General features: G+C 40.8%; 1 protein-coding gene across 10 annotated transcripts in view; it reads left to right on the top strand.

The window, feature by feature from the left end:
- PLCB4 (phospholipase C beta 4) overlaps nucleotides 1-26,133 on the top strand; it is a 489,193-nt gene that overhangs the window by 106,587 nt on the left and 356,473 nt on the right. The window contains exon 1 of one of the 10 annotated variants that reach the window (XM_055426785.2): nucleotides 7,786-11,239. The exons of the other annotated variants lie outside the window; for them this stretch is intronic. The gene's annotated coding sequence lies outside the window, so the exon portion shown is untranslated. Of the gene's footprint in view, nucleotides 1-7,785; nucleotides 11,240-26,133 lie in introns of those variants that run through there. 10 annotated transcript variants of the gene reach the window in all.

The raw sequence follows: 26,133 nt of genomic DNA on the forward strand, positions 1-26,133 counted from the left end.
GTACAGAGCCTGCCCTGACAATTTACATAGCTATTTCTTGCAGGTACATTTGACATTCAGAAGCAATCAGATTGTATTCTCTGTTCTTTGAGGAATTACTGGGCTCTGCGCATCTTGAAGGTTACATCTGCAATCAGCATTAATTTCATTGTTAACCATTTTCCTTCATATTAGTTACCGCGTTGTTCCTTTTCTGTTTTTCTTCTGTTTTGGGTTTTAGTGGAGATGATAAGTTGTGAGATTAGATGGGACAGCTCAAGTTTATTGTTCAAGAAACCGTATTAGACACAGAGAATGAACTTGGAGCTCTGTTGAACCGTGTGGGTTGCTAATCCAGTATCACTGAGCACTGTGCTCTGTTCTTCCCCATTTTAGTTCAAAATGCCTTTTGAACTGGTGTGGGGTGAAGAAGGCGCAGGGTGTTAAATGGGAGTGATTTGACACTACATTTTATGATTCACTTAAGGGAGTTGCACTAAACTGCTTGAACAAAGGGAGAAATTCCCCTGGAAGCCAAGGTCAGAGAAAATCATATGAAGAAAAAGACAATAAGTGATGCCCAGTTACTTTTGTTAATGTATTTGTCTAAGTTCCTGTGGGCTGCTGTAACAATATCCTGTGAAGTAGGAGACTTATAAACAACCGACATTTATTTCTCATAGTTCCCGAGGCTGGAGGTCTGAGATCAGAATGCCAGCTTGTTCAAGGGAGAGCCCTCTCCTGGGTGCAGACCTCTCCTTGTATCATCGTGTGGTAGTAAGGGCTGGTGAGCTCTCTAACCTCTTTCATAAAAGCAGTAATCCTTTGCCCCAACCTCATGACCTAAGCACCTCCCAATCACCATTGCTTCTAATACCAGCATCTTTGGTGTTTATGAATACTGACGGGACACAGACATTTAGATCATAGCAATATTCAAACAGATTTTTTAAAAGTCATTCATTGCATGTAGAGTGGCTGTTACTTAGACAAACAGCCCTTTGCTACAGCAGTATTCAAGAAAACAGAGCAATTCTTGAGTTGTTGCACAATCAGAATGTTAAAATGTTGATTGGAGGAACCATGAGCCTGGTTGTGACTACATTTTGGTTGGTGTCATGTGGATAAGGAGCGGCAGACATTTTTTTTAATCCAATTCTTAGTGATTGAAATATTGGGATTTTTTAAGCAGAGAGAAGAAACTATAATGGAATTCAGGACACCGCACTTAATTTTCTGGCTTCTAGAGGATCACATGAATTTAAAACACTCCTTAATTGGCTGAATTTTTAATTGAAGAAAAACAGAAGGAGCTTTTCTTTTCACCTATATAAGAACAGATAAGAAATCTCTTTATCTTGTAATTCACAGGTCAGAGGATCGAATTTGAATAAAATATTTACCCAGATATATTTATAAAATACTAGTAAAAACTAATTTATGTGGAGTTCTTGCTGTATGCTGTGTACTATTTTAGTGTTTTATTGTAATAACCACTTTATCCTCACAATAGCCCCTTGAAATAAATACTGTCATTATTACTATTTTTATAAATGAAGAAACTGAGGCCCAGAGATCTAAAGTAACTTGTGTAAAGTACACAGCAAGGGAGCTGCAAAGCTAATATTCAAATCCAAACTATTTTACTCGGTACCCTACAGTGTTTCCCAAGTGTCAGTCATTCAGATACTACCTTCATTCTTTTTGCCATTCTTCTATTCTTATTTCACATTTTTCACTTTTGTTTGACTACAAACGTAAATGTATTTTAAAAGGCAACCTGTGATCCTTACCTTGGAAAACTACCTTGTGCCACAAATTGTTGAGGGAGCCAATAAAAATTAAAAAATGAAAACTAAATAGTGTCATCCAATCCTAAGTAGATGCCAGTGCCTGCTGAAACTCGAGTCAGAGACCTGCCTTCACTGTCCTGAGAGAGAAAGAGGAGAGAGAGCCAAGGTTAGAGTGAATTTGAAGACAAAGTTAGGGCTCTCTTTAATGTCATCCTAAGGGGTGTGTGTGCGTGTGGTAGAGAGAGAGAGATGGATAGCCTACTTTCTTGATTCCATGGGACTCACTTGTCTAAAACATGAAGATGTGGTGCTATCTTCAGAATTAGGGAAAGTGAAGCGGAAGATACCAAGATGAATTCAAGCCTGTTTCAGTTCAGCCTGTCCAGGGAAAGCTACTGTCTGAATTATTAACCCTAAAGTCACTCAGTAATTCTCCGGGTCCCTAGAAGATCCTTCTAGGTTGCTTTGTGGAAAGGACTGTGGGTAGTTTTTTTTTTTCACTAAAGTTATTATCTATAGAAGAGAGTATAATTACGCCTGAATTCTAAACCAGACTACTTAGAACAGGGCCTTACATCGAGTCTTGCTTCAACCTTGACGCGTACCTAGTGGTCTGAAACATTGGAGTCTTGGCCCTCTTCTGCACAGGCCTGTCCTATCTATGTCTGTCTCTATATATTGCTCTTCATCATTGATTTAGAGTTGTTGCATTCTGATTATGCTAAGAAAAGCAGAAGGGGCTTTTCATCTCCCAGTTTAACCTTAATGATGAACCTCTGTGTGTGTTTAAGTAATGAAGAGGGATCTTCCTTTTAATTCACAGGCCTCTTAAAAGCAGTTCATAGACATCATTAAGACTCATCAATGTGACCAATAAATTAATCTGCATCTGAAGTTTTTACTGATTACCTGATCACATAATTTCTACATATTCTGATTTCATTTTTTGGATGTTTTTTACATTATACGAATTCTTGATCAAGATGAATCTATAAGCAGTGCCCTTTTCACTCAGGATGAGAGAACACTACTTGGCAAAAGGTTTAGTGGAAGATGATGAATGACACTGGATGCATCTTGCCCCAAATCCCTATTTCCATTTTAAAATACTACAAATGTTAAATGTTAATATAGCTGCAAATAGGCAGCATGATGTGGAATATAACTTATGCGGCTGGTAAACTGTTTCTTGTTCAGTGTCCAGTGAACTTTGGAAAACTTCTGATAAATGTTAGGCCTAGTTAGCTGCTCAGAGTTTGAGAACAGAGGTAGGCAGCTTGGGGAAGAACAGGGGGAACAACAGAAGCTGCTGTGGGATTGTATCTCCAAGGGGCAAGCAACTCCACTCCAGCTGGGACAGTGTGGTGGGCTGGATGGGCCACTGATCAGAAGCAAAACAGAAACCTCTTCATCTGCAGGTTCATGTAAGGTGATGTGGTATGCTTAACTGAGCAGTGAACTGTGGCCAGGGCTGGATTCTAACAGTTCAACTGGGCTTCGTTTATTTAGGTATAATTGATTTACAATTGTGTTAATTTCTGCTGTGTTAATTAATACAGCGAAGTGATATTATATATAAAATAGCTTCTCTTAGGAAACTGAACAGAGTTCTGTATGCTGCCCAGTAGGCCCTTGCTGTTCATCCCTTCTATGTATCAACGCTTCCATCTGCTAACCCCGGCCTCCCACTCCGTCCCTCCCCAGGCCCTCCTCCTTGGCAACCAGCAGTCTGGTCTCTATCTTTGTGCGTCATAGACAGGTTCATTTGTGTCCTATTTTAAATTCTACATGTAAGTAGTATCGCGTGGTATTTCTTTGTCTCTTTCTGACTTAGTGTGTCTCTCTCTAGATGCATCCATGTTGCTGCCTATGGCATTGTTTCATTTTTACTTAGATGCAGTTTGTGGCTAGGTTTTAGAAACCAGAACTAGCTCTGGAAGTGTGTCCTGGTTTCAGAAATAAGATCAGTGAAGGTCAGGGTAGTTAGAGTCTCAAGGGCATGGACCACATCTGTTTACTCACCAGTGGGCACCCAGCCTCTGACATAGTACTGGATGCATGGCAGGCACTCAGGATTTAAATAACGTGTCAGATCAATTAGGGAACTGAGTTATATTGGGCAACGGATGTTTTTGGCATCATAAATCATTTTTGCTTGGTGAGAGGAAACCCTCGCAGAACTAGTGTGTGTGTGTTAGAGCTTTCTGAAGAAATAGAATCAATTTCAGTTTTGGGAACTGGAAAAGAATACAGAGAGTTATCTTGGAGTGAGTGGTTGGTTTCCCACAATACGTTTCTCTGATTGAAAGAGATATTTCCAAGCTCTTTTTAGACACAGAGAAAGAGATTATGACTTCTGTCCCTTTCCTTTCTGTCTGTGCAGGAAGAAAGAGGCTGTCAGGATTTAGAACAGAGAGAAGCTGTGTGGAAAACATAGTTTTCTTCTAGACTGTGGGTCTCGAGGATTAATAGAACATACTAGGAAATAAGGTTCTTTCTCTTGGGAAATTACTAGCGCTGGCAGCTTGAAATAGCATGAGAAGGCGTTTCAGTGGAGGCAGGTCTTCAGGTAGTGTGCCCGAGAGGATGTGAACCCAAAGGAGGGAAACAGAAGGCAGAGCTGTGTTGTGAGTAGCTGAACCAGCGCAGCCTGGAGTGGAAGGCACCCGCGTGTTCTCAGCACATACGCATCAGTATTAACTGTTTTGAGACAGCTGTTATTTTGGATGTGTTATATTTTTCCGAGAGATGCTATTATCCCCATTTGACACATAAGGAATCTGAAGTTTATTGGGAGGCCTGTGATTAGTCTAAAGACATGTTAATAGCTAGAACATATAATGGGGCTGAGGTTTGAACCCAGGCCTGTCTGATTCAAAAATTCAAAATTTTTTCCCAGGTGAAGCCATTCCTTGCCTTTCTTATGATTGTATTCTGTATTTAGCAGTTATCTCAAGTGGTTCATAGCATTTACCAATTGTAAAGGAAGAGTTCTGTTTTTACAGGGAAGGTGATGTTGGATTGTGGACTCAATGTTTGTATTTTCAGCCACGTGTGTGTGTGGAATGGGGGATATCCGGGTGGTCCAGGTCCTTCATATTCAAAGCATGCTCCCGGGACTAGCCACATTGGCACCACTTGTGAACTGGTTAAAATGTAAGATCTCAGGCCCCACAGCCAACGTCTCGCACAGTCTGCATTTTTCAGCAAAATTCCCTTGGTGCTTTGTGTGCACATGCAAGCTTGAGAAGCTCTGTGGAAATGCCTAGATGATTCCCACGCAGCTGTCTGAGAGGCTGGCATATCATGTGAAAGCAACACTAGCTGGTGACAGTCGTGAGTTATTATCCCAGTTTATTGAGTACTTACTATATGCCAGATGACATACTGTTTTATTTAGATTTTCTTATTTTAAAAATGTCACTTACCCTGTGCTGTGAAATCTGAACCATAGAGAGGTTAAGTGACTCACCCGAAATGAAAGAGCTCTGACGCCAATCCAGATCTGTCAGGTCCCAGCTTCATGCTGTCCAGCTTAACCACACACTAGATCACCAGTGTCTGACTGGTCATGATAAGAAAGTTTGAATTATAGCACAGAGCACTGCCAGTTCACAAATAATGTTCTCTGATATATATTTTACTTTCCTGATTCTAAATGGTGAGACAAAAATAAGGTAATCTCTTGAATGATTCTGATATTGCTTAAACCATGAGTTGTCTGTTTTTTTTCTTGGAGTAGAATAAGTATTTAGAATAAACAAAAGAACCTAGGAGGCATTTTTATTGTTCTGTGAATTCTGTTCTAACTTTAAAGATAACTGCCCTTTCTACCTTTTACTGATAGTTAGTAATAAAATATGATTCAGAAGTTCTGATCATATTGACAAACTGCCTTTTTAATACTGATAATCAGTGCTACAATAAAAGATTTTGAACACGGGTAATGTGAAGGGTTAGAGGAACATTGCTGCGTATGCAAGTTCGTGTGATAGCTTTTGCTGTTTGTTTCTCAGTGTATTCTTTTTTTTGTTTTTGTCAATTTTTGTTTGTTTGTTTTTTGTTTCCCTAGGTGGATGATGTGTGTGGGCTGAAACACTTGCAGTGTTTGTTAGAATGTCATTACCATGCTTTAAAATAATGATCTCTGCTGATTTGTTCTCTGTTCCCTAGAGCAAGCAGTGAGCTGACTGCAATAGGTTTACTGGGTTGTGGGCTTTAGACTTGGTTGGAAGGACCAAGGGCACAGTTTTTTTGGTTTTGATCCATAGACTTTGGGGATAAAAGGGAAGCAAAAAATACAGTTTTTGTGTGTTTTGAGGATTTGCAGGAGAGGAAGAACAGAGGAGGCAGATCTGTCTGAACCTGAACATTTGCTTGTTTATCGTGTCACAGTAAATGAATATACTAATCCTTTCCTAAATTTCTAGATAATCATAAGTAGATTTAACATATTATTTAGAGCTACTAGGAGGAAACATGCTGTAGAAGTATATTAAAGGGCATTGGAAAGGATGGCATTTACTTTGGAAACAGAACCTTTATTCATATTCACTGGTCCTGTAGTATTAATATTAGTATTAATATTGTAGTAACACTGTTGTGGAGAAGGCAATGGCACCCCACTCCAGTACTCTTGCCTGGAAAATCCCATGGATGGAGGAGCCTGGTAGGCTGCAATCCATGGGATCGCTAAGAGTCAGACATGACTGAGCGACTTCACTTTCACTTTTCACTTTCATGCGTTGGAGAAGGAAATGGCAACCCACTTCAGGGTTCTAGCCTAGAGAAGTCCATGGGGTCGCAAAGAGTCAGACATGATGTGACTTTCACTTTCACTTTTCTGCTGGCTCAGAGGTCCCCAGCCAATGCAGGGGACACGGGTTCCATCCTTGGATTGGGAAAATCCTCTGGAGAAGGAAATGGCAACCTGCTCCAGTATTCTTGCCTGGAAAATCCCATGGACAGAGAAGCCTGGAGGCTTTCAGTCCATGGGGTCTCAAAAGAGTCAGACATGACTTAGCAACTAAACAACAAGAACCAACTAATTTTTTTAAAAAACCAAAATATAAGCCTTTTCTTGTTCTCAGTAAAAATTTTTATATCCTTGCTTTACCCTTCTAAAAAGCTGTTTTGTAAATTCACAGACCTTTCCTGTGAGGTGCTGGTATTTAAAAACGGCTCTGAGAAGGGAGAGGGGCACGGAGTTTGGTTTGTATTGTCTGCTGGTTCCCGTGGTATGGATATTCCCACTGTGCCTGGAGATGGGAAGAGATGCACCCAGTTTTTTTCTGTAGGAGGTGCAAGTCATCTCAGCATATGAGTGATATGAGCACCAAGAGGTTTGAAAGGGAAGAGGCAGTTAGAGGGACATGGTGGAGAGAGGATTGAAGCACATAAAACTAATCATCAGCATAAGGAGGGAGGCGGGGCTCTTTTGACAGGACTGTAAGTAGAAGTGCCTATTCTCTTAGCCCTGAAACTGTGGGTATTAAAAAATGCTCAAAGTGGGGGAAAACTGTACTAAAAGTTGGAAATGGCTATAATCCAAAAGACTGAAGAATATCTACCAAATTTGGTGGTATTTGGAGCAAATCCAGGGAAAATCAAAGTATGTCTCTCTTAAAACCCCTGGAGGCAGAGGCTCTGCCAGACCGAAGCCTTCATGTGGAAGAGAGAGGTTGGAGCACAGGTGGGTCTCTGGGCAGCAGCCCTTGTTCCTGGTTGGATGTTTCCTTTGTTTCTTGATTATTTAATAATCCCCATGCTGCTTCTTCCTTTTCCTTCTGTAATTTAGGTTTATGTTGTGTTTTTTACTTGTTTTCGTAATAAATTACTATAAATGTGGATAATAATATAAAAAAATTCTATGCTCATTGATTTATTAACTTTAGACAGGGCCTGTTGGCTCCTCAATATGAAGATTTAAATAAATAGCACATTTGTATTCCTCCCATCTTTTCCTCCAGCCTTCTTGATTATATTATCTTTGTATTATTGAGATGTATAATATGCTTTTTTTTAATAGTTACTGTACCTTTTGTTTTTTCCATCTTTATTGAAATGTAGTTGACATTCAAATGTAACATTGTATAAATTGAATGTGTATGAATAGGATGTATAATATACGTATATATTGTGAAATGATCGCTACAGTCAGGGTGCTGAGCACAGTCGTCACCTCATGGTGTTACCGTTTGTAAAGCTGAGATATAGTTGATTTACAGTGTTGTGTTAGTTTCAGGTGCACAGCAGTTGAGTCAAATACACACACATGCACACACACACACACACACACACATTGTTTTAGTCACTAAATCATGTCTGACTGTTTTGCGACTCGATGGACTGTAGCCTGCCAGGCTCCTCTACCCATGGGATTTTCCAGGCAAGAATACTAGAGAGGGTTACCATTTCCTTCTCAGGTGATCTTCCTGACTCACGGATGGAACCTGCGTCTCCTGCATTGGCAGGCAGATTCTTTACCATCTGAGCGACAGGGGAAGTCTACAGATGTTTCCTTTATGGGTTATTACAAAATATTGAGCATTGTTTCCTGTGCTATACAATATGTCCTTGTTGTTTGTATCTAGTAACATGTCACTGTGAATCCCGAACTCCGAGTTTATTCCTCCTTCCTCTACCCCACAGCATCACTGTTTGTGTGTGTGGTGAGAAGATTTATAACATTTTCATTACAGTCTGCATATTATAATTGTTTGACTTCCATTTCATATTTAAATAATTATGTTGCAAAAACCAGAACAAAAGAAAATGTCAAACCAGGAAGTCTAACAAAATGGAATAATAGAATTAAGATGAACCACGTGGTTATTAGAAACCACAACATAAATGGAATGAACTCATTCATTAGAAGGAAACTGTACGTAGAATGAGTCACTTAAAACAAAGTGGTTACAAGTAAATGTAAACGGAAACAGCAGTGGTTGTAATTAATATGGAAGATGGAGGGAGTTTTTACTTTTAAGAGTTTTGGCTGTTGATTTCATGCCTTCTATGATCTGAACTTTTAAAATAAACTTGTGTCTCTTTCACAATTAATTTTTAAGACATCCCAGTCTATAGCTCTTTGTTATAACAGGACACAGATACATGTTCTTCGTAGGAAAACGGTGACTCTGTTTAACTTCCTGCTTTTGCTGCAGAGCAAGTCCTTAGTAAGTAGTGGCTGAAAGAATGTGCACTTAAATATCATGATATGTAGCTTTTTCTTAGTCATGATATTTGCTGAGGGCTGGAGTTTGTATTTTTCTAATATAGCCTTGTGACATGATTTTTTAAATAAGCAGTTGTATTGCTATTTTACGGGTGTCGAAATACCACCCCATGCTTCCTGGATCATTTCTTAATTAAAATAATTTTCTCACCCTATTATAGTTGAGAGAATATTATGCTTATAACTCAGTAGAATCTGGATTCATGAATGAAAGACATAGTTTTTAAATTAAAGGTTAAATATATCTTATTAGAAGGATAAGGGGAATAAACCTCATTTTAGAAAGATGTTGATCTTTAAAGGGACATGAGCTGGAAAAACGACTCATGTGCAGTCGTTCTGGAGTAGTCAGGGCAGATGAGTGAGGGGTCAGTGTGACTCAGTTATCTCAGTGGAGCAGCTGTGAACCGCACATCTATCCTGAAAACCTGCTTTTCCACCTAAATGAGAACAGAAGGATGTCGGGATGGCTGGGTGTACAGGGCTTTGGGATTTGAGAGGAGAGGAGGTGCTGGATGGGGGAGTTGGGTTCTGCATGTGGTTTACTGGAGAGATCTGACTCAGTTTCCTGCCCTGAGTCTGCCTGTGAAGTGGTTGAAGTGGACACATATGGATGCAGTAGGTGTTGGGTTTGGGTGGTGGCTACTCCTGCCTTGGTGTTGGTATCTTGGCTGGGGTGCCCTCTCTGTTGGCTGAATATTCATTTCTGAGGTCTGATGTTCAACTCTGGAGGGCAGATGGGTGACCTGGTGCAACCACGCGCCCACTAGAGCAACTACAGGGGCTCCAGCAGAGGGTCCAGCTGCTTGAGGGTGTCCCTTGTTTCCCAGCATAATGGGTGGAATGAAGGAGATGCCCATGAAATACATGTATAGCCCATTTCTCATATTTCTGTTTGGAAAATGTGTTTACAGTTTATTAATATTGAGTAATCTAGAAATTGATCACACTGGAATTCCATAGAGATTAGTACAAATTGGAGGCAGACAGGAAGCTTTGTAATCTAAGGGCTTTTCTAAGTGCTTTGAAAGTCATCACAGCGTCAGGTATGTTGCATAAAAATGGGCAAGTGAACCTAAAATTATTAGCACTTCCCAAATCTGTCTGAAAAAAATATAATTCCCTCTGGATGCCCCACAAATAAAGGGTCCCATGGTTAAATAATTGGGATGCAGTGCATAAACCATTTTTTAAAGTAGATAGATGCTGAATATGAGTGTATTAAAAACAGAAATTCTGCTGTATAGGATTCTATTGACATTAGTATAGATTGACCACCCTAAAATTTCACCCTGAAACCTTGTTTTGTGAAGTATTTTACACTCTCTGACATTTTGGAAAAGCTAACCTTTTAAAAAAATTGCCATGCTAGTGCTTGTGGGCAGATAAATCAGGGGACTTGTAAGTGTGTGTGTGTGTGTGTGTGTGTGTGTGTTAGTATCTTAATTTGATGGAGAATTAAAATCCTCTCGAGTTATATTTCTAGGACCAAAGTATTCATATTTTACTATCTGTGCAAGGAGTATAATCTCCAGATCTCACTCAAGCTATTTGTTCTTACCTATTTTTCTTTTGATCAGCACTACTGGTAACTTAAGAGTTTAAAAAATCTACTTTCTTTCTTGAATCTTGAAGGTGTTACAGAGGAAAATGGGCAAAAGGTGGCAGCCAGATGGGGGAGTTGAAACAAAGCAGCTAAGAAGTTATCCCAGTTCCTGAAAGGACAGTCAGTTGGGCTTTCCTTTAGGTTTATAGCTTGAATTTTCATAGCCTTCACTGTGGAGAAATCAAAGATATATTGGAAGGATGAGTTCTGGTGTAGGATTCAAATTTTCCTGTTCCTGCTGAGAAGCCCTCGCCTCTGGTCAAGTGGCACCTCTCGTGTGCGGGGCACTTACTCATTCACGGGCAGATACTTGGCAAGATGCCGGCCAAAAGCATTTGCTGTATTTGTCGTTCTGCTTGGAATAGTGAAAAGAGTCTTTCTCGGCTGCTGTGTCTGGATGTTTTGTTGTGGCTATGGGCACGGTTTGTCCAGCGTCTCACTTTGTGGCCGAGGGCTGGGACGCTGCAGGGAGAGTCCTTACATGTGCTGGCTGTGTGGGGCTTGCTCATGCCGAGCCTCCCTTCTGGAAAGAGTGAGCTTATGCAGTTCTCAGCCTGCACCAGGCGTGCTCTCAAGATCCTCTTTCTGACCGTTGAGGTTTACAGCCTGCTCACCGCTTTTCAGGTAAGAGAACATACTGAAAAATGGCTCTATGAGTGGAAGTTAAGGTTTACAAAGGGGAGTCACTTTGATATTTCTCTTTTTATAGCTTGAAGTAGGGCTGGCACAGTTTTATTTTTGTGGTTCCTGAAGTTAAGCAGGTATAGGTTTATGAAGTGGCAGGGAAAAAAAAAAAACAAATACTTGAAAATACTTCTCCGTTTTTTAATTTCTTAGACCACTCAGACTTTTCATGAAGATTATTTTATTACTGATTTTTTTCCTTAGATTTTCTAATAAGGGAGAAGCCTAAGACAAAATTGAGGCAACAAAGTATATCAGACACTATCATTTTCTGGTTTTAATTAGATACAGATTTATTTTGATGTCTTTTTTTTTTTTTTATAAATTTTCTCAACCTGACTGGAACTCAAATTTTTCAATAAGGCATTTATTGGTATGATTCAATTGACTGGTAGGAGTTTTGTGTGTCTATCTTTTAACATTTTGCATATTTAAAAAATTAACCACCTATATAGGGGTACGTGAGAAATCTCTGTACCTTCTGCCCAGTTTTGCTTTGAGTGTAAATGTACTGGAAAAAATAAAATCTAGCAAAAAAAAAAAAATTAGCCAGTCTCTTGAAAATGTTTTCTGTGACTACCTTAGCATGATGCAATACAGCACAGAAAGTGTTAAACATTTTTCCATTATGCACAATATTTTCCATTATTACAAAAATAGATTCATTTTTGTTTTTCATAATTAGTAATAAAAGTATGAGATATATTTCAGTGTCATGTTTTGATTGCCTCCTCTTAAAAATTTTATTTTTATCATTAGTTTCTTTTTATAAGCAAGTGATACTAGTTTTTATTTATGGCTTTGATGCAACATCAACTTTTCTTTTTTGGTGTCACTGTGGCATGTGGGATCTTAGTTCCCTGACCAGAGATCAAACCTGGGCGCCCTGCAGGGAAAGGGCAGCGTCGTAACTGCTGGATGCCAGGGAAGTCCTTGATTTCCACTTTTTAAAAAACTATCTTAAGACAGGCAAAATGATTATTTTTAAAAGTCTCTTCCTAAATAAGAGAGAATGAAAATATACTTTTTACTTACTGTCTTGGAAATGTGCTTACTGTTTTGTAAAGTTGATTGGACGATATGTAAAATTCCTGAAATAAAAGTGGAAATCAGTAACTTAAAAGTTGTTTTTTTGTATTTGGTAAACATATTTTTTAAAACCACTTTTCACATATTTATAGACAAAGAAGTGATGCTGAAGTATGAAACTTGCATTGAGTACAGAGTAGTTGACTTAAGGTGGCTTTAGAAAAATCTTTGTGTACTTTGTTTTGTCAGCTTAGTATCTTCCAAGAAATGCTATTATAAGAGAAAATGTTAAACCTTTAGTTTTGTATCAACCATGACTAGCCACGGATATTTGAGCATAAAACAGTTTCTGTTACGATGACTGAAATAAACAAAACATGGTCTTTAAAATACACTTATTCTAGACAAATGTACACATGATAATGTGAATAAATAAACAACATTCTATGGCTGTTTTTAAGACAGATAAATAACTTTCCCAGATGTTTTACAACTGAATGGGGGGCAATAGCTGGAGAATTCCTCTGATTGTACCCGTTGAAGAGAACATTTTCTTTTCTTTTTACAGAAAAGAGCAGTTATCAATACAAGCAAAGTGATCCCCTCTCCAGAGATGCATGGGGTATTTCTAGATCCGCTGGAGAATGTGAAACTTTCCAAAGTGCTCACAGCAGGTTGCAACGTGTTTACCGTGGTAGACTCTCCAAGGTGGCTAGGGTCCAGGCAGCTTCCGTTCCTAGGTGGGGGCAAGGTCGTAGCATTGTAGGGAGGAAGCGACTGTCAGTCAGGGAAAGGTGCTTCCAGGAAACAGGAGGTCAAGGCTTCCCGTTGCTCACCTGGTTTCCTGTAGCTGTCCCCTCTGTCTGAGGTTAAAGCTGCTACTTGGGAAGGCTTTGGTCCCCAAGGCTCAGCTACAGACTCGTCGTAAGATCACACCAGATCATCTGTGGTTTGGTTAAACAGCAAATTCTAACACAGCAGGTGTGGGCTGTGGCCTGGGATCCTGGATTTCTAACAAGCCCCAGGGTTGCCGATGTTGCAGGTTCTGGGACCACTCTGCCAAACACTCCCAGAGTGTTATTTTTAACTTAATGAATGTTTTCTAGTTTGTGCTAGGCAATGAGTTTGTGAAGTAAATGGCAGAGAATGTGATCAAGGTGAACCGGCTGACTGTAGACAGTGGCCCTTCACAGGTGATGTGGTAGGCGATGGTTTCTGGGGAGGAAATGTGAGGCTTTGTAACCTCTCATGAGCCTCCCCAGCGGTCCTTTTGCAGGACTCGTTCTGTTGGCAGCCCTGCCCCTGGCCTTTCAGGACAAATTTCTCATCCACTGTCTCCATCTGCCCCTCAGGAGCCTTTTTAACGTGTGTCGGGTTTGATTTGCATCTTGCTCCTGCATCTTCTAACAGCATCCTCTCTCCAGCCTGGCTTGCAGGTGCCCCACTGTAGCTCTGTGTGAATTTAAATATAGAAATCATCTGTGGGGAGCTACTTCTTTCCTTCATATAACACACATTTTCCCAATGTAATCAACCGGTCTTGGGCAGTTGATTTAAAAAAATAAAAGAAACCTTGCATGTCTCAGCTTGTTAGACTTGTGCTTTGAGTTTTCAATATCAGCATTCTATCAGGGTCCTAGATATCCTGTGAACCCTTGAAGGGAAAGAAGTGGGCAGCAGGGCAGTGCTGTGATACTCTAAATGCTTCAGTGATTTTATTCCCAATTATATTTTCTTCTCCAACCCTTTTTAATGAGAATTTCACACTTGAAAGTTTTACAGAGAACAGTTGCATATTCACTGCCTAGATTATACTGTTACCATTTTACTTCATCACATCTGTCTGTATCTACCTATCCTTTTGTCCATCTCTCACCATCTTGTTTTTGATGCATTTCGAAATAAACCTCAGGCATCAGTTTGCACATTTCAGCGTTCTTATTATTAACTAGAGTTCGGTGTTTGATAGTGTTTCATATGAAGTTTGCGTACCATGAAATATACACATACCTAATTGTATGTGAGTTGAGCTTGGACAAATGGGTGTGCTAGTGTAGATCCTTGGCAAGATCTGAAACATTACCATCATCGAGAAAGTTTCCTCATGTCCTTTGTCGTCTCCTGTGTTCTTTTGTGAATCTTCTCAAACAAGAACTCACTGATTACGAATAGGTGGTTTGTGGTTAATTTATTTCTTGAAACTAAATTTTGATGCAGGTGATTTTCATACTTAGCATTACATATAGTACAACACCTTCTACTAAGTTAATATTTTTTAACTGGGATGTAGTTGCTTACAACCTTGTGTTGGTTTTTTTCTGTGCAATGAAGTGAAGCCTTCACTTGTAGGCTTTGTACACATTACACATACCCTGCTGGGACCTCTCCCATCTCCCCCATCCAGGTCAGCACAGAGCACGAGCTGAACTCTGTGCTGTAGGTACGGCAGGTTCCCACTAGCCGTCTATCTCATTTACACAGAATGGTGTTTGTTGTCGACGCCAATCCCCCAGTTCACCCCGCTCCATGTGCACATGTCCGTCCTCTGCATTTTCATCTCTCTTCTTGTCCTGTACATAGTCCATCTGTACCTTTTTTGTAGATTCCCCCCATGTGCTTTAATATGAAACATTTGTTTTTCTCTTTCGGACTTACTTCCCTCTGTGTTTTGTTTGGAGTAACTCATGGTGTTCTTATTCCTGACAAATCAAAGTTTTAACAACAGTAACTTAGAATATCTGGCACAGATTTTCTTTGGCACAAATTACTTGCCAATGAGTTGGTTGATTCTTGTGTCAGGCGAGACACAGGCACCTGGAAGTAACCGTGTTCTAAGAGGTTCTTGGGACTGATGCACCTGGTTTCTCTGGTTATAGAGAAAAAAACAAAACAAAAACACTGTTTTCAGGCCAGCTGTTTGCTGTAAAGATTTCATTAGAGAATGTATTCACTCCACAGGGCTTCCTTGGTGGCTCAGTGGTAAAGAATCCACTTGTTAGGCAGGAGATGCGGATTCGATTCCTGGGTCGGGAAGATCCCCTGGCGAAGGAAATGGCAACCCACTCCAGTATTCTTGCCTGGGACATGCTATGGACAGAAGAGCCTGGAGGGCTACAGTCCATAGCGTCAAAAACAGCTGGGCATGACTTAGCAACTAAACAGATAGTCTGACACTACAGACAGCAGCTAAGCACGGTGCATAGCAACAACAACAAAATTCACCCCATGACTGAGCCTGAAATGTGTACTGGTTCTCACACTGCTTCTTCAGGAACATAAAACTCTGTCCTGTGATGTAGTTCCTGAGACGGTCCATGTCTACATGCAGTAGTTTGTGTCAGCTTTGCTCTCAGGTACTTGATTCAGATCTGTCCTGACAAGGATACACAGCTGTGTAAAACCTCCACTAACCAGACAGCATCTGGCTTGAAACTCCAGGCTCTCAGAAAGACCTGTAGCCCAAAAGTAAAAATGTCCAGGAATGCCTTTGGTCACAAAGAAGCAGTTTTTAAATATCCAGCAAGAAAGTAGCAGAACAGAAAGAGTATGGTCAACTTTGGGCTTCCCTGGTGGCTCAGTGGTAAACAATCTGCCTGCCAATGCCAGAGACTCAAGAGACACAGGCTCAGTCCCTCCCTGCTCAGGGAATACCCCACATGCCCTGGCGCAGTTACGCCTGATCGCCACATGCCTTGAGCCCATGCTCTAGAGCCCGAGGTCCCCAATGGGTGCAGCTGCCTCAGTGAGAAGCTGAACTCCGCAGGTGGAGAGGAGCTCCCACTCTTTACCGGGAGAGAAGAGCCCGCGCACACCAAGGCCCAGCGCGGCCAAATACACAAACAAAAGTAGTTTAAAAAAGAGAGCAAGTATGTAACGTTATTGGGGGCTGTAAAATGCTCAATGTGAATTCTTTGGAAGTGTCAGAAGACTCCTATTTTTGATTTGCTCATGTTCACCAGTCATTTTACACGCTTTAATAGAACACGAGACTCATCTTCTGAAAACCCACCCAGCTCTTCCAACTGTTACTTACGTATAGATGGATTTTGCTTTTCCAGGAAATCCTGAATTATAAGCCATGGTTTGTTCAGCTATTTTCAATGAGAAAAATCCAGAGTTATTTCTCAGGGTTAGAGAAATAATATGGTAGGTGCCCAGAAGCTTCTTTTACAGTCTTTCTCTAGAATATTACATGGAAATGTATAGTGATTTTTAAAATTACATCATTTGATAGAAAGTTTGTTTTCTCTCTCATAAAGGAATGCAGGAAAATAATAACCCAGCAGTGTTTGAAAGCACAGTGTGTGATCCTTAGAAACAAATTGATCAAATATTTCAACAGGTGTCTCTTCAAAATTCTAAACCAAACACTGGCTCTATCTTGTTAGGGCTAATAGTTAACTACCTATAGGCCAAAAAACATCTATACTTGCAATTCCAAGCTATTTAAAGTTGCTTTTCTCTGAGATTAAAGGACAGAGTAATATTTGCAAACATGTGCTGAGGTCAGTTCTGATAAAATAACTTGGAGAACCATGTTTTAAGAAAAACACAAATTCAGGTTATAAATCTCAGTAACTTTCTACTCGGTTTTAACAGTATCAGACTTCTACTTATTTCAATATTTTATCTTATGTGATTGGGGGCATTGGAGACATATGCCTGCATTTTCTGGTACAATCATGTAACATAGAATATCGTGGGAAATGGTCACTGTTTCTTCCTCTTAAAATATCAAGACCCAGTAGAATAGAAAGAAGTAACAACGATCTTCTTCTGTATCCTACACAGCATTTGCATTTGTTGTACAACTTCATCTTATAATAAAGGACCACCATTGATTCAGGTTTTATTGTATTTTTGGCTTCAATTAAAAAGATTCTAGCACAGGAGAAAAGTCATCAAGCCAGTTTCTGTTGAGCAGTATAGCTTACCCTTTCCCTGCATCCTGTCTGTCCTTGAAGGGTCAGCATAAAAGCCAACCATGCTGAAGCTTTCCTGCCTGCAAGAAGTCAGATCTCCACCCGTGTCTCCCTTACATGCGATGAGTCCATATTGCATTGACTTATCAACTTCAGTGCAGAGAAAGACCGTTATTTGTAGTACGTCCCCTACATACAAACCTTCAGGTTGAGAACTTGCAGAGATGCAGATGATTTCGTCCATATCGGGTGTGAGTGAGATCGAGGCTCACCCTCTGTCTCCTGTTGCTGCCCGGCCTCCAGCTCTGCCGTCTCCACCTCCTTGCCCTCCTCCAGGCAGTGGCTTGCCTGTTTACTCCACACCAGCCTGTGTGTGCCAACTTGTACTATGCTTTTCAAGGTGCAGTACTGTATTGTAAGATCAAAAATATTTTCTTCATTTTTTTTGTCTGTCTTTTATGTTTTATTTGTGTGAAAAGTATCATAAACATATTACAGTACCATATAGCTGATTGTTGGGTGCCTAGGCTGACTTAGTTGGCCTTGGAACAGAACTTGTTCATATATAGGGGACTTATCATACTCTAATTATTTCACATATTAGCCTCATCTTCCCCGGGATCTCACAGAATTCCTCCGTGAGAATTCCTATGTGTTAGAACCCTCTCTTATACTTGTGCAGATCCTAGTTTTTTCTTGCTTAGTGCTGTGAAGAGCCTTCAATCAATAAATATTGTTGGCTGATTGCATGAGTATGAAGAGGCCACTTGTCTCTGTAAACATGACTAACTTCAGTTCCCCCTCTTCTAGCAACTCGCCCAAAAGAGTAGAATTTACAGAAGGATTACTTTTAGGCAAGATAATTTGAACTTTTATGTTTCTTTCCCCTTCACTTCTAAAAGTTATTCTTATGTATCTGGCCGTGTTTCAGTGTTAGTCTTAACACTTAACACTTTAGTAATTCCTTTCATCCACAGAGAACAAAAAGTTTTCCTAAAATAATTTCATTTTCCAGAATGATTCTATAAAGCGTGTGTTGGCCCCAGTGGTTGTCTAGAATGTAAGACAAATCTAACGCTATGAAGTTCAGCTTCTGAGTGATTTGGGGGCAGAAAATGGACCATGTGTTGCTTTCAGTGCCTTCTGGCCAGCGACATAAGAGTTTTGTGAGCTGAGCTCTTTGTCCCTGCAAGCTTTGATGTGGTCGGTAGTCTGGAGTGGAGGGAGCATTGAGCCAGAAAAGTCTGTTCTGTTTTTCCATCCTGCTGTGGTGGATGCTGTCCTGTCCACCACACCCCAGTCTGCCCACTCCCCCCAGTCTAACTGCACCACATGGATGACGTGTTCAATAAAGGAAAGAAGGAGCCACAGTCAGTGCTGTGGTCGTACAGTGTCCTGCATAGTATTACTACTTGCTAACTTGATGCACACAGATTTTCCTCATCTCCTAACAAGCTGGAAGATCTTATAAAACCCAGACTTGTGTTCTCTGTGTTAGAGGAGGCTGGTGCTCTCCAGTTCTGCCCAGCATCCCCAGGATCCCTGGATGAGTTTCCTGTTGCTGCTGTAACAAATTGCCACAGACTTTGCGGCTTAAAACACTGCAGGTTTATCATCTCATAGGTCTGGAGGTGAGGAGTTGAAAATAGGTGTGTGCGGCTGTGCTTTTCTGAAGACTGTAGGAGAGAGCCTGTTCATTGTCTTGTCTGGTTCCTGGAGGTCACCCATGTGCTGAGGCTTATGGCTACATCGCTCTGGTTTTTAGTTCTCTTGGCATGTCTCCTTCTTCTGTTTTATTAGAACCTTGTCTTATAGGGGCCCACCCATCTCTCCAACTTAAGATCTTTAATTTATTCGCGTCTTTCTGTGTCCCTTTGGCCATGTAAGATAGCACTGTCACAGGCTCCAGGGATGAGGAGTGCACGTCTTCCGGGGGGGAGGACGCTGTCCTGCCCACCACACCCCAGTCTGCCCACTATCCGACTGCTTCAAGCTGTGGCTACTAAAGCACTGAGTAACCACAGTTGATTTCCAGTAACCTGGAACTGGACATTTATCCAACGAATAAGGTGGCACTGTTTTAAAAACTGGCCTTTCCCTTCCTCTCTTCAGAAATCACTGTCTATTGGTATATCTTGTGTTTTTGAATGTCATATTTAATAACTTAAAAAACAAACAGGTCTTCCTTCTCTCTTGGCTTTTTTTTCTGTTTTTGTCTTGTTATTATTTTACCCAGCATTATTTTATATTTCAAGTCCTTTTCCCATTTTTATTTTCTTCTTATCTTTAGAGTAAACTTCCATCTCATCAAGCCATTTCTTCCCTCTTTGGCCCCTTGATTATTAATCTCTCAGACACTGCTTCTTTTCCCTTGGGGAATGTTTGATTCTCTTGTGATTTGTATCTTTCTTCCCCATTTCTAAATCTTTTCATGTAACTTCTTTTCACCCTATAATCCTACCCTCACAATCCTCTTATCTCTGTCTTTTTCATCTGACAATAGAAAATGATGTACATTTTGAACTTGTGACACTGTCATTTATTACCAAGACCATAGTATAATATCCACTTTTACTGATAAGAGAGTGGCAAAATTAATGTCAGAAATACAGAAGCTACTTAGTAACCTAAAAGCTGAGAAAAACTCATACACACAGAAAGGTACCTGAGGCAGGAACAAGTTGTTCATCTATTCCAATAACTATGGAGTTTTTTCTGCTGACCTTTCTTAATATTGTTAGTGTGAATAGTGTAGCTAGTAAAATAAATTGGACTTCTTTCTACTTAATTCATGGGTAAGTCAAGGCTATGGTTTTTCCGGTGGTCATATATGGATGTGAGAGTTGGACTGTGAAGAAAGCTGAGCACTGAAGAATTGATGCTTTTGAACTGTGGTGTTGGAGAAGACTCTTGAGAGCCCCTTGGACTGCAAGGAGATCCAACCAGTCCATCCTAAAAGAGATCAGTCCTGGGTGTTCATTGGAAGAACTGATGCTAAAGCTGAAGCTCCAATACTTTGGCCACCTCATGCGAAGAGTTGACTCACTGGAAAAGACTGTGATGCTGGGAGGGATTGGGGGTAGGAGGAGAAGGGGACGACAGAGAATGAGATGGCTGGATGGCATCACCGACTGGATGGACGTGAGGTTGAATGAACTCCGGGAGTTGGTGATGGGCAGGGAGGCCTGGCGTGCGAGTCGAACACGACTGAGTGACTGAACTGAACTGAAGGCTGTTTTAGAATTGTTGAATATGTAAGGATCCATAAAGCCAGGGTATAGAGCTGGTTCTCCAAGAGTGGTCCCCAGATCAGTAGCATCTACATCACCTGGGAACTTGCCAGAGACACCAACTATTGGAGCCCATACCTGACCTACTGGATCGGCAGCTCTAAAAGTGGGCTCTGGAAATCTATGCTCTAACAAACTCTCCAGGAGATTCTGATTCAGTCAAGATTAAGAACCATTGGTGTATTTGATTGTCACACACAGGGCTGGAGAGAGGGTTTGCTCTTCTAGGCCTAATTCTCTCAGTTTCTGAATTCAACTAGCCCCAGTCTCCAGAGGTGTCACTTCCAATAAACTCTTCTTTGAACATTTTCAATTCCAATAAGTTGTCTAGAGTCAGCTTATTTCAACTCAGAAATGGTAATCTGGGCTTTGGCACCAGGAAGAAATGGTTCCTAGTTGCAGAGTCTACGCTCAAGTTGGACCAAACTAAACACAAATCTCATTCCTGGAACTCACCAACTTGTTTCCATCTCAGATAGGCCCACTTCCCATCTACAAAATGATGGCAGTTTCAATAAGTGTTAGTGACCAGCTTACTCCATGTGAAACAAAAGAATTCTACCCCTTCCCCTCTTCCCACTACAGAGTCATTCAAAGTAAATTTCATATCTATCGCACAAGCCTGCCTTCATGGCAAGTCAGATCGTTCTTAACAGTCTCCAAATTTGGTGGAAAGTCCATTGGGCCAATTGAAAAACATCAGCTTTATTGAATTATAATTTATGTGCAACAGCATATACCCATTATCGGTGTCCCTCACTCATTTCAGTGAGTGTGGATCAGTGTGCCGCTGGCGTCACCATTGCCATTGTCACGATGTGGAAATTTTTGGTTACCCAGAAAGGTTTGTTCGGGCCTTTTTTCACTCTCCACCCTTTCAAACCCCTTAGTCCTAGGCAACCATTGGTCTGCTTTCTCTCTCTCTAGATTCTTTCTGCTTTTTCTAGGATTTCCTAGAAAAGGAATTATGCATTCTTTTGTCTAACTGTTTGCTTTTAGCATAATGTTTTTGAGATTCTTCCAGGTTGTTATGTTGCATAAATAGTGTTTAAATTTCTGAGTTTTATTCATTCGGGTGATATGTCACAGTTTACTCATCTATTGATGAGCATGTATATCTTTCCAGTTTGGGGCTGTTAAAAAGCTTCTTTTGAGTATAAGTCTTTGTGTGGACTTTATTTTATTGTTCTTGAGTAAATGTCTAAAGCTGGGATGGCTGGGTCATGTGCGTATTTAGTTGCATGAGAAATTGCCAAACTGGTTTTCAGAATGATTGGGCAGTTTGGCATTTACACCAGCAGTGCCTGAGCATTCCAATGGGCTGTTTTCACATGTTGTGATGCCAGATAGAAAGTAACTTCATTTCATATTGATTTCTAGTATGTATAATTTACAAGTGTATACATAGACATGTAGAAATGTGGGTATGTTTCATTATATTAATTTCACGAAGAAGCACAGCACCAACTTTGCTAATAAAATACTAGATGTTATTTTATACGTAATATAAAATTCTAACCCATGAGCCTATACACAAAAGTCTTAAATTACTAAGAATTTCTGTGTTTCCTTTAATATTTGTTTACTTTTATCACTGCTGACCAATAAGTGGCAAACTTTTAGAAAAAATGCTCAGAACCCTAACATGAGGAAATTGTTACTACTTTTCCCCCCTTCCAGCTTGGGAAAATGTACCTGCCATATGATTTTGCTGTTAGCTCACTTTGGTCTAGTCTCTGAGACCTCTGCTATGCATTATGAAGAGTGCAAGAAGCTCTGAGATAAGCAGCGGGCAGAGTTGGGGAGCACGTGCAGGAGACAGAGGAGGAATGGAGTGAGAAGAACGGGCTGGCCTTGAGAGAAGAGAGACCTTCAGGGAGGGCGGTCAGGGCCGAGGGACCGCACGCGGACGGAGCGCCGCGCGTCCTGCGTGGAGACCAGACTTGCTCACAGCACGTCACGGCACCGAGCGGAGTGTGAGAGATACCCAATGGAAGCAAAAGCGACATGCTGTCAGGGAGTGACTAGTTCTGTACCTGGGACAGGGAAGGGAGCATCTGGGAAACTCCAGCACGGGGAGGGACGGGGGTGCAGAGGAATGAAAGGGACCTCATCTGTATATCTGAAACATTGGAGCTGACGACTCTATGATGAAATTATATATCTGTGTGTATATATATATATATAGTTGAATATATATATATATATGAAATGCTAGAATTGTTGAATGGTGTTTCTAGAACGTGGGAATATATGGTTGGGTGGTTTACTATACAGAATTCTATCCTGAAGGGATGGGGACTATTTAAACTGCTACTGTTAATTTATGTCACACAGCAAGCAGAGTCCCTGTGACTAGACTGAGCCAGGGGCAAGATGCTGGCATAAATTTCAGTGACTCATCCCTCGTGTCTAAAATAGCAGCAGGCTGAGGGTCAAAGTGGAGTAAAGGAAGGAAGTCTTTTTGACACATGTTCCTCTTGAGAGCAAACTTACAACCAGGATACGTGATTCCGCTCAGGCTGATGTAGGAATGAGTGGGGGAGGGAAAAAACGGGGCTTCCCTGGCAGTGCAGTGGTGCAGAATCTGCCTGCTCTTGCAGGAGACAAGAGATGCGAGTTTGGTCCCTGGATTGGGTTTATCCCTTGGAGAAGAAGCTGGCAACCCACTTCCGTATTCTTGTCTGAAAAATTCCCTGCCAGAGGAGCCTGGTGGGCTGCTGTCCATGATGTCATGAAGAGTCAGACACGACCGGGTGATTGAGCACGATGCGTGTCGAGAGGGACAAAAGTGGGAAATGAGACCCAAACCTGCATCAAATCATGTCAGGCACTGTGTTTTAGGCGGAGTCGTTAAAAAAAAAAAAAATTTGAATGCACCAGATCTTAGTTGCAGCATGTGGGATCCAGTTTCCTGACCAGCGGTCGAACCTGGACCCGCTCTATGGGAGTGCAGAGTCTTGGAAGCCACCGAGGAAGTCCCAGTGCAAAGTCATTTTGATTTTATCCCACAGGTCAGCATTTTCAAAATGCTTTTGAACATACCTTTCAGCATCAATGAAGACACTCTAATGGGGGATGTACAAGGGCTCACAGACTCTCAAGGGTGTGGTTGTTCAGGTTTTCAACTTTTATTTCCACTCATTCCTAAGGTTGGTCTGCCTGGAAATGTGTCTGTTCTCCCTTCTCCCTTTTTACAGAAGGCAGGCATTCCAGAATCTTGTCCTGTACATCTTCCTGTGATGCAAAAATGATGCAAGCCTTAAACAAAAAGACCCTTTGCTTGTAATGAAATTGAAGGCATATGTGGATCATCATTTGATAGGTAATTAAAAATAATATTGATAATGGAATACTGTCTTTGATGGCCTAAAATGCAAAAGGACTTCCATGATTATAGGGATGTGCCTACCACAAAGCTGTCACACACTCATTTAGGCCAAAAGGATTTATTTGCAATTATATGCAGAAATATGAAAAATTGTAGTAAAGTTCATGCTAACCTGTTATTACTTTAGCATTAAGGAATATTCATTTATAGATGCCTTGGTTAAATTTTAAAAGCTCTGTCCATCTTATCAAGAAATACATTTTAAGTAAAATTTTATTTTTTATATTTAATAACTACTGACCAAAATTTTATTATATTTGTTGTATTTTTTTTCAGTTGTTTACAGGTAAATGTTTTTGTATAACTCAGAAGAAATTATTTCACCCTCAGGGGCTGAATTCAAAGTAGATTAATACCTAAAATTCTAAAATACATGCCTATTTTTGGTGTGTGTAGAGATATAAATGGTAGGTAAGTTAATAAGGCACTTTGAATCATCAAAATAGATTCACTGAGATACACTTTTCAGGGCGAGTGGAGTGGAAATATAAGGGCATGATGAAACATACCTGATAAAGAAGAGCTTATTTATTTTTAAACGGATAGACATGGGTACCAAATCACTATGCTATCTAGATTCTTGTGGATTTATTTGAGCAATATGACAGTTGTTTTACTTTAAGTATCAACATTTATAACATGCCAGAAATTTATATCTTCAACAACGTTTTTGAATGTATGATGATGATGACAAACATTAAGATATCAACTTAAAACTGACTTGGTTACATGGTTTTTCTAGATTCTTCAGAGGGATATGAGCACTGATTTTGAAGAACCAGTTATGGCTGATGGGCTCTCACTAGAGCATTTTGAACAGCTGATAAGATTGGTGGCTCTGGAAAAGTATTCTAATATATAGGGGGAACCGTGGAGCTTAGAGGTCATGGGAGGCCAGGAGCAAGTAGAACAGTGGACAAAATTTTACAGTCACTTTATACTGTTTGATTCCGTTTATACAAGGTACTTGGAACAGTCAAATTCATAGAGTCAGAAAGTGCATTGGTAGACACTGGGGTTGGGGTTGGGGTGGGGTGGGGTAGGGATGGGGAATTAGTGTTTAATGGGGACAGAGTTTCCGTTTAGGAAGGTGAAAAATTCCGGAGATGGATGATGGTTAGAGTTGCACAACAATATAAATATACTTAGTGCCATTGAGCTGTGCTGTTAAATATGGTTAAAATTGTTTGTTTTATATTATGACTTTTACCACAATAAAAAATGCTAAATGTTTTTTACAGTTATTTTAATAAACAATGTACCATTCAGGATTTTTTAGCACCAAGTAATCAAGTGATTTTTTTAGCATCAAAAAATCAAGTGAGTTTTTAGCATCGACTCAGTTTGACTTAGGTGACCTAACAAGAAATCTCAGGTGACTGCTGTGTTGGTTAATTCCGTGAATTCATTGAGGACACTGCATTCCCTTCATGGTGAAAGGGACTGACAGAGGGCACGGGGTCACCATGACTTGCTGAGACACATCTAGTCCCATCACCCGGACCTGGGGCTGGAGACACTGTTCCTGAAGCTTGTGGGCTCAGAAGGACAGTGTGAAGAGCTGGAAACAGTTGAGGCTGGCTCTAGGCGGAGAAGAGGTAAAGAATTCCGGGGACACATCAGCCTTGGCTGTGGCTGAGTATGTAAGAGGCAGGGAGCAGTCCTGACCCAGGTAGACTCTGGAGTGACGGCGTCTAGTTATTCTCAGGACACGGAGTGTAAACAGAAGAGGCGAATCCAGGTGCGTCTCCCAGATTTAAGACCTGCTTACCAAACATTCCGTGGGACCATTCAGTGATGCGAAGTCAGAGGATGGACAGGTTCCTTAGGCAGAATAGTGGCTCCCTGAAGATGTCCACGTGCTAATTCCTTGAACTTGTAAATATTGCTCTCCATGGCCAAAAGGTGGTGGCAGATGTGATTAAGAGAAGGGACTGTGAAGTGGCTAGATTATCCCGATTAGTCTGAGTGGGTTCAAGGTAATCATGTGAGTTCTTAAAAGTGGAGAGTCTTAATTATTGTCAGAGAGAGAGAGAAAGTGCACGCGTGCCTGGATGTTAGAAGGAGGGCTGTAAGAAATCCTGAGTGTGAGAGGACTTGAGACTCCCATCACTGGCTCTGAAGATGGAGGAAGGGAGCCGTGACCGAGGCATGTAGCGGGCCCTACAAGCTGGGAAGGAAGCAGACAGCTTTGCCCCCAGA

This window comes from Moschus berezovskii, chromosome 15, assembly GCF_049115385.1.
Source record: "Moschus berezovskii isolate FMDL1 chromosome 15, NW_MosBer_1.0, whole genome shotgun sequence".
In the NCBI taxonomy this organism is placed as follows: domain Eukaryota; kingdom Metazoa; phylum Chordata; class Mammalia; order Artiodactyla; family Moschidae; genus Moschus; species Moschus berezovskii.